Source organism: Apis dorsata, unplaced genomic scaffold (genome assembly GCF_000469605.1).
Source record: "Apis dorsata unplaced genomic scaffold, Apis dorsata 1.3 scaffold_156, whole genome shotgun sequence".
Lineage (NCBI taxonomy): Eukaryota > Metazoa > Arthropoda > Insecta > Hymenoptera > Apidae > Apis > Apis dorsata.
The window spans coordinates 477,813-486,333 of NW_006263446.1; the positions used below are offsets into that span (position 1 = coordinate 477,813).

Sequence of the window (8,521 nt, forward strand, 5' to 3'; positions counted from 1 at the left end):
TTTTATTTGGTGGAAACCTCTCGTGTTACCTCTCGGTGCTAATCTCGGCTGTTTCCGTCGTTCGACGGCATTTTACAATCCGCCACCCCTTTAGACGCCGTGCAAGGAGGAGATCGATGAACGCGAGAAACGCGCGAGGTACACGCAACTTGTGCTTTACGTAAAAAGCTTTTATATAAGGAGGAATAAGGTCCCGGCGTTTTTCACGGGTGGTGAAATTCGATTTTCGAGAAATCGTTTGAATTTCTCTCTCTCTCTCTCTCTCTCTCTCGTCTTCGAACGCGTGTTCTCAACCGTGAAAAAAGTGATTACGGCTTAGTGGAGCTATTTTGTTACGATTTTTTTTTTAGAAAATAGTTTTTATGGGAGGAGAAGAGGAATTAATTAATTAATTTCGGAAAATTTTTAAAAAGAGGAAGATTGCTAATATTGTTATGGATGAAAAATTATTTTCGTTATTCCCACGATTCTATATCGTGGAAAATATTTTTTCCTCCAATTTTGCAGAAAAATTTTTTTAACAGAGACACGTCGTATACGCGTCAATATAAATCCTTTCGATATGTGAAGCCTAATAAAAACGAAAATTGAACGAACCAAACGAAGATTGAACGCGTTAATAGGAGAATCGAATAATTTTCAATGGCGAATTTGTGATGGACGGGAAAAAAAAAAAAAAAAATATATTGAAACGAATTTCAGACAAATTTTTTGCCAAAGATTTTATTTGATATTCAATATAGTGATTGTAAGTAATTATTCTCATCGATCATCTCGTTTTTTTTTTTTAATAATACAAATCATATAAATCAATAAATATTTACGATATATCAATACAAACATTGTACAGGAACAAAAAAAAAAAGAGTAGCTATACGTCAAATATAAAATTCGAAAATATGAATTATCTTTCAGTAGTTGCAAACACCATAGGCAAACTATATATGGGGGGAAAAAAAATCTTTTTTATGGATTTTTAAATAGACATTTATATATCGTAGAACTTGGTGATAAAGAGTAGCTCATAAATCATATGTTAAATCTTGATATATTCAGGAACAGATAACATACTATATATCTATCGTGTGTGACAGTTCAGATATTTTATGTGTATCCACTTTTTAATATTATTAGAAAAATATATATATATTATAAATTTGAAGATTCATTAATGTTTTAAAATAAATAATCCAAGAAAGTAATAATAAAGAATGAGGGAAGTTACTAAGAAATTTCAATTATCAATGCTCTTTATAAGGAAATAGTTTCATATTGGAAAATTGCGTAGGCGTGAGATATTCCATTCACGTATCGATGTAATAAACGGGCTGTGGTCAAATTATTTTAATTCAACTTTCGTGCTGCGGTTTTCGCCGGTGGTCATACTAGTAAATTCTTTGCGTTGGTTTAGTTAGAAAAATAGTTAAAAATCACCAGTATTGCGTAATTTTCGTCCATTTTGTTTTTTTTTGCATTCAATTTCAACCGATTAATGAGAGATAATAATTTTTAATTATCTAAAGATTTTTATGCGAGTCAACACACATAGTTCAACACAATCATTCTAATAATTATTTTAATCAAAAATCTCTGTGATAAAGTTGTAAAACTATAGTTTTTCTCAATGTGAAACAAGATCCATATATATATAATTAGAAATTTCAATTTCTTTACATTAATATTTCGCTTCTCATCCTTTATTAGCCGCAATAATAATTTTTATTAGAAATTTTCGTTTTCGTTACAATTTTAAAAAATCCAAAAAGAAAAAATAGATAGAGAACTTGCCCCCTGAATGCACGATTTATCTTTGAATAATGCAAAACGTATGCATCGGCTTGAATTATGATAGAATAATTTACGATTTAAGGGTATAAGACAGCAGCGGTATACAAATGTACGTTGAAAGGTATTCTTCCAACCCTTTCTACCACGAAGCTATGCCTTCGAGGTAAAAGCAATATTTGACATTCCACTCAAAGCATCACTATCGAGACACACGGAATAGTAGATTAATCCTGCCTACTGATTTTCAAACAGATAACGAGTAAAAAGTTTTTCTTTTTTTTTTTTTTTTTTAACTTCTGTAACCAAGCAAGCCGGTCCATAAATCTATGAATATTTTACTCGTCACTTTTAGTCAGCTTTCACTGTATCGATGCAAATTTTTTATTTGTAAAATATTTACACGAACGTACAAAATACGTAGGGAGAAAGATATTCTTCGTTTAAATTTTTTTTTTCAAAGTAAACACATATTTCAGGAAATATTTTGAATAATTAATTAAATAATTAAATAAAAAGAAAAAAAGATATCGTTTATAATTACGAATTAATTTATTTATCGATTTATTTATCCCGAATTGTGTCGAAAGAAATATAAAATATGGATCGACTTGTGAAACTCGAAGATACGGTTTCAAAGTTGCGCGCACAGTAGGTGAGGTAAGAATTCTCTTCACGTTTGAATGACTAAGGGGGAGGGAGAGAGCCTTCCTTGTTGGAACGACTTCTCTGTAATAGCTACAATTTCAAATTTGTTTGCAACTTTTCATTACTTTGCCTCGCAATCTCCGGCATGCCATTCCACTGTACCAGTTCACGTCCATCTTTATTTTTATGCCACGTGTCGTCAAGCATACAATTTTTCAAATGGATTTTAACATAACGAAAGTTATATATATTTTTTTTTTTATACACACACTTTTTTTTAATGGAGTTCAGTTCGAGTATACAATTTTCAGAGTGGATTGTGATTATATGATACGATGAAAGAGTATTTTTTTTTTTTTTTTTTTTTTCATACGAGTTGCCATTTGATTTATGTTCCTTTTTTTCTTTACCTCAAGAACCTTTCTTTCACGAAGCAAGAAACTTCTCTTATCCGAATTGTCTCTTGGCTTTTTCTCAAAAGAAAGGAAAAATAAACTTCTTCCTTCCAAGTTCGAGGAATATCGTGGAAAATTTACCAATCATCATTTTTAAATATTTATCTCACTAATTTTTCTTAACGTTAAAATTACAATACACAATAACCTTAAAACAAATATCGATGCAAATTGATACGGATTATTAAAATATTTACCAATTATAGCAACACTTTACATTGCAAATATTGAAATGAATCAAACGCTTAATCGAGTAATTTTCAAGGCAAACAACCTGCATCGCAACGACAAACATCCGCCTGTGTTTTATTAGAGTGTGTGTGTGTATACGTGTGCGTAAGGTACCGCGATCACTCGTTTAAAATCTATTTCACAATGTTCCCGACTGCCGCGTTCTTTCGACGTCTCAAATAACGAAATAGAGAAGCGCGCGCTTCTTCTTCTTCTTCTTCTTCTTTATGCTAATAAAGTAGCAGCAGAGTTTCCATTCCTTTGCCCGTTGATCCTGATTTATTCGCATTCGCGTATTACGATGTATTGCATTCGAGGTTGCAACGAAGCGAATATAAATGTGTAATAAATTTAGGAAAATGTATAAATTATTCGTATTACGTTTCTTATTTAATTCTTACGTTTATTATACGTATCGAGATAAATTGTTTATCGTCACGACCCGACAGACGATGACATAACCTAAATTTTTTTTTAGGTTAGGTTAGGTTCAATCTAATATTAATTAGATTAAAAGTAATTTTATTTAATCTGAAAGATTAGTACAAAAGTAAAAATTGTTGTACAAAAGGAAAAGGTATAAAAATATTACAGGCACGATGCAAATTTTTTGTTTAATTGTAATCAACTATCGAATTTGTTTTTGCTGTTCGATCATAGCGTGTTCAATCCTCGAAAATAAACAAATCAACGTGGCGGCAAGCATTCGATCAATCAGAGCTCGACGCGAATGAAAATCAGCTTACCTTCAACGATCGATAATCAAATATGCAAATGAATTAATACACGCAAACGACACGAGTTGTCCGCGAATAATTTTTTTCAATATTCCCTATATAACTGTAACATTTAATATTTTAACAATAACGATAAAATTCTAATATGGCGAAGTTAAAATTATTATTATTAATATTAACAAAATATGAATATGTAGATTAGGGAAGGAGGAGAAAGAAAACGCGTTCGAAAGTAACGAGAGGATTTATTTTCTGAATATTCATTTTCATTTTCCACTTTTATTCCCTAAAAGTACACGGTGGTATTAAAAGCTTTAATCCTAATTATGTAAACCGTAAATGGTACCCAAAGTACCTTCGATCGTGAATAGCAATTTGTAACTTCTCGTTAACTCGAATCGCGCGCCACCAACGCGGGCCTGTGGTTATGGAGCACGTGACACAATGGCGGCCATATTTAATACACGTCGAAAACAAGTAAAACTCAACAACTTGTTATCGTAACTCGTCTCGAAATGTGTCGGAAAATTTCTATTGTATTCAGGCGTACGTATTTCGAAACGGTACGTTTTGTTCCCTGGTATTTTAATTAAGAACAAGAACGGGTCGATGGTCGTTGAACATTTTCAACGCGATTGACCAACTATTTAATCGCCATCGTTTCGTGGCGTGCAATTAAATTGAATAGCATTAAACGGGAAAACTTTTTAATCCTTTTTCGCGAGGCACCTTTTTCATCCAACCTAATCGATTATTTAATTGTTGTTTCGTCATCCTTAAATCGCAAATTGAACGACAACTTTTCGTTGTATGTAATAAAAGAAAAGAAGCATTTTATTCTTTCATTTAGATTATTACAAATTTTTTTCTTTTTTTTTTTTGCAGAAAGTTGAAAATATTCATCGCAAGAGAAAAGAGTGTTTTCAATATATTGGAAAATTCTTTCAGTCGTATATTTATGCCTTCCAATTCGCATATCCTCTCCGCTCATATGGTTATGCAGTTCGGATATTGAAGATTCTATTGCATCTTAAGCTTCAATGAGACTCGCACACAAGATCTATCACACAAATATTTATATACTTTAAAAGAGTTTTCTTTCTTGTTTTTATACAACTGTATTAAAATAACGCTCTTCTATATATTACAATCTATAGCTTGAGAACCACTGCTCTAGACAATAATTCTTATTCTTAAATCCAATAAATTAGACGACAATGTTTAACTGTCTCAGAATCAACTATACATATATAATATATATTGAGAATAATTATTTATTTTACGACACGTGGAAATCTTTCTTTCGCGACTAAACGAAAATTTTTAATTTTCGATAATAGTAATGAAAGTCTTAAGCGTGCGCCTTTATTAAATTATTTTTCGTTTGCAGGAAGATGGAAGATATTGGAACGGGCATTGAAATAATTGGGCGGTAAGAAGTTTTTTAACCGTTGCTCGAATTGCTTTTAATGAGCAAGTAGAAAAAGATGCTGGGAGAGATCCCTTAAGGGATCGGTGGCCGCCCGGTCGAAGACTCGAACCGGTTTTTTACTGTCACCACCTGTACCTCGTAATTTATTATAAATCGACCCGATAAACATCTCTCGACGAGATTCGAGTGTACGCATCGGGCAAACAAACTCTTCCAAAGTATTAACCTCGTACCATATTAAGTCACGTTCTATCTATAGATCCGGACGTATTCTCGCATCTCTTATCACTTTTATACTTGTGATACACGCATCTCAACGTGTTCCTCGAATATAAATGAGAAAAATTGCGAGCATATATGATTCAGAATTGTGATATATAATTCCTTTTCTAAAAATGGATTGAAAATAAAAATGATGAATTAATGAAACGACTATTATGAATCTTTTTAATTGGACAATCTATAAACTAGGAATTATATTCCTACTTCTCTAAAAATGAAAATAATACAAGTATAAAATGTGGTATTTATTTTTAGGGATGAATGACAATTTGAATTAATGAAATGACTATTATGAATTCCTACTTCTCTAAAAATGAATATAATACAAGTAGAGTGAAAATAAAAGATGGTATTTATTTTTAAGAATAAATGATGATTTGAATTAATGAATCTTTTTAATTGAACAATCTATATATAATAGCTAGGAAAAAATTATATTCCTATTTCTCTAAAAATGAACATAATACAAGTAGAATGAAAATAAAACGTGGTATTTATTTTTTTTTACTTTTATAAATGATGATTTGAATTAATGAAATGACTATTATGAATCTTTTTAATTGGACAATCTATAAGCTAGGAAAAAATTATATTCCTACTTCTCTAAAAATGAAAATAATACAAGTATAAAACGTGATATTTATTTTTAGGGATGAATGACAATTTGAATTAATGAAATGACTATTATGAATCTTTTTAATTGGACAATCTATAAGCTAGGAAAAAATTATATTCCTACTTCTCTAAAAATGAAAATAATACAAGTATAAAACGTGATATTTATTTTTAGGGATGAATGACAATTTGAATTAATGAAATGACTATTATGAATCTTTTTAATTGGACAATCTATAAGCTAGGAAAAAATTATATTCCTACTTCTCTAAAAATGAACATAATACAAGTAGAGTGAAAATAAAAGATGGTATTTATTTTTTTTTATTTTTATAAATGATAACTTGAATTAATGAAATGACTATTATGAATCTTTTTAATTGGACAATCTATAAGCTAGGAAAAAAATATATTCCTACTTCTCTAAAAATGAATATAATACAAGTAGAGTGAAAATAAAAGATTTTATTTATTTTTAAGAATAAATGATGATTTGAATTAATGAATCTTTTTAATTGGACAGTCTATAAGCTAGGAAAAAATTATATTCTCATAGAATTAGAATAGTTTAAAGTTCCTTTGAAATATATATATATTCCTTATAATATTATAAATTAAAATTTGCAAAATTTGATTTTTCAAAAATATCTTGTCGCATATATCATCCGATTCAAAATAAATTCCTAGCANTACTTGGTAAACGTATTAGCGTGCCGCGCTTTTTTCCCCCTCCCCTACCTACCTATCTCCCTCCCCCCTCGAAAATTCTACTCGTTCCCTGTAGAAGAGAAGAGAGAAAAAAAAAAGGTAATTGAAAGGGGAAGAGTTTTTCGTAAAAAAGAATCACCTTGCACGTATTATTTAAATAGTCGAAAAAAAAAAAAGAGAAGATTCATCTGTCGCGTATTTTAAAGAAAAAAAAGATGAAAAATTCGATGCAGAGTGAAGATGTTTTTTGAACTAATAAAATTGTGTATAAATGATCAATTTATATATATATATATATATATTTTATTAAAAATCTAATTTATACTTGGAAAAATAGATATACGATTTTTCGATGGAATGTAGGAATAAAGGTAAAAAATTGAGGGGACTGGCTCGTTTTATCAAACTTACATTCCGCTTTTTGTGGTTACGTACACACGTACGTATGCTCGACCGAGCCTTCGAAGCCTTCTTTTCCGCTCGACATTGATTAATACGATCGGAGAAAAGCATCGGCGAGATATTCATAACTGTAAAACAAAATTTATTTCTTAACACTTTTGCTTTCGGCTTCAAACGTGTGTCGTTATATATTACGTATTACGAGTGTTCGATTTGTAAAAAAGAAAAAAAAAATCGGAGAGAATAAAAAAATTTGAAATCTTGAAATCTTCTTTTTTTTTTTTTAATTATTAAAAAGGATTGGAGAAAAAAATATCCTTGGATTCGTGCAATTTTCACCGATTTTTAATTCTCTATAATTACGAATAAAATTTTCGAAATTGTCTTCTCTTAAAATTTTTTATACAAAATCAATCAATTATTTTATATGATATAAAATTAATATTTATCGTGTAATCTAAATAATATTTTATATCTTTTATTCTCAATCTAATTATAATAATAAAACTTCTAATATCGGGGATAATAAACTCTTTTTTTAAAATGTTAAATGCAAACTCGTTGGAACGAAGAGAGAAAATTGGTGGAATACAATTGCTCTATCTCCAACTCTCCAAAAGTTTTACCTCGGATCGGATAAAGGGAACCTTCGATGATGACCTAAGCAAAGATGAGCCTTAAAGTTACGTCCGCTGCCTGTATTGTCGAACGAAGTTACGGCTGTACATAGTTGAGTTCGCTAGTTATGGTCGGCGGGATGAACAATGGTGGATAAATGTATCCTCGCTTCGCTGACTCGGGATATTATTATTTTCAGAATTTTCATTGGTGAAAGGGAATTTAGCAACTTCTCTTCATTAACTCCTCTACGTTATTAATTTTATCTCGTGAAAAATTATCGAAAAATTTGTTATCTCTGTTATAATAATAATTCAGTAACTTTTAGGTAATTTGATGATCGAGTAAATCGTAATCTCTTCTTTATCATTAGATTTTTTATTAATTTTCTCTCTATTATTACTATGGCAAATTTAAATAATTTGAAGAGACAATCGTATAAATCGATATTTTATTTCTCGAATTCACAATTTATTAATTCAACGATGGAATCGTAAAAAAAAAAAAACTGGTTACCCAATTGGTTGAATCATCTACTTATACACATTTAGAAAAAAAAAAAAAAAAAACGTTACACTCTGCCAAACTGTAATATCTCAAAAATTCAT

The 8,521-nt window shown here is 30.0% G+C and overlaps 1 protein-coding gene across 6 annotated transcripts in view; it reads right to left on the reverse strand.

Moving 5' to 3' along the window:
- The window catches only part of LOC102679448 (RYamide receptor-like), a 117,440-nt gene that overhangs the window by 65,505 nt on the left and 43,414 nt on the right, over positions 1 to 8,521 (reverse strand). The window contains exon 1 of one of the 6 annotated variants that reach the window (XM_031509463.1): positions 7,305 to 7,458. The exons of the other annotated variants lie outside the window; for them this stretch is intronic. The gene's annotated coding sequence lies outside the window, so the exon portion shown is untranslated. Of the gene's footprint in view, positions 1 to 7,304; positions 7,459 to 8,521 lie in introns of those variants that run through there. 6 annotated transcript variants of the gene reach the window in all.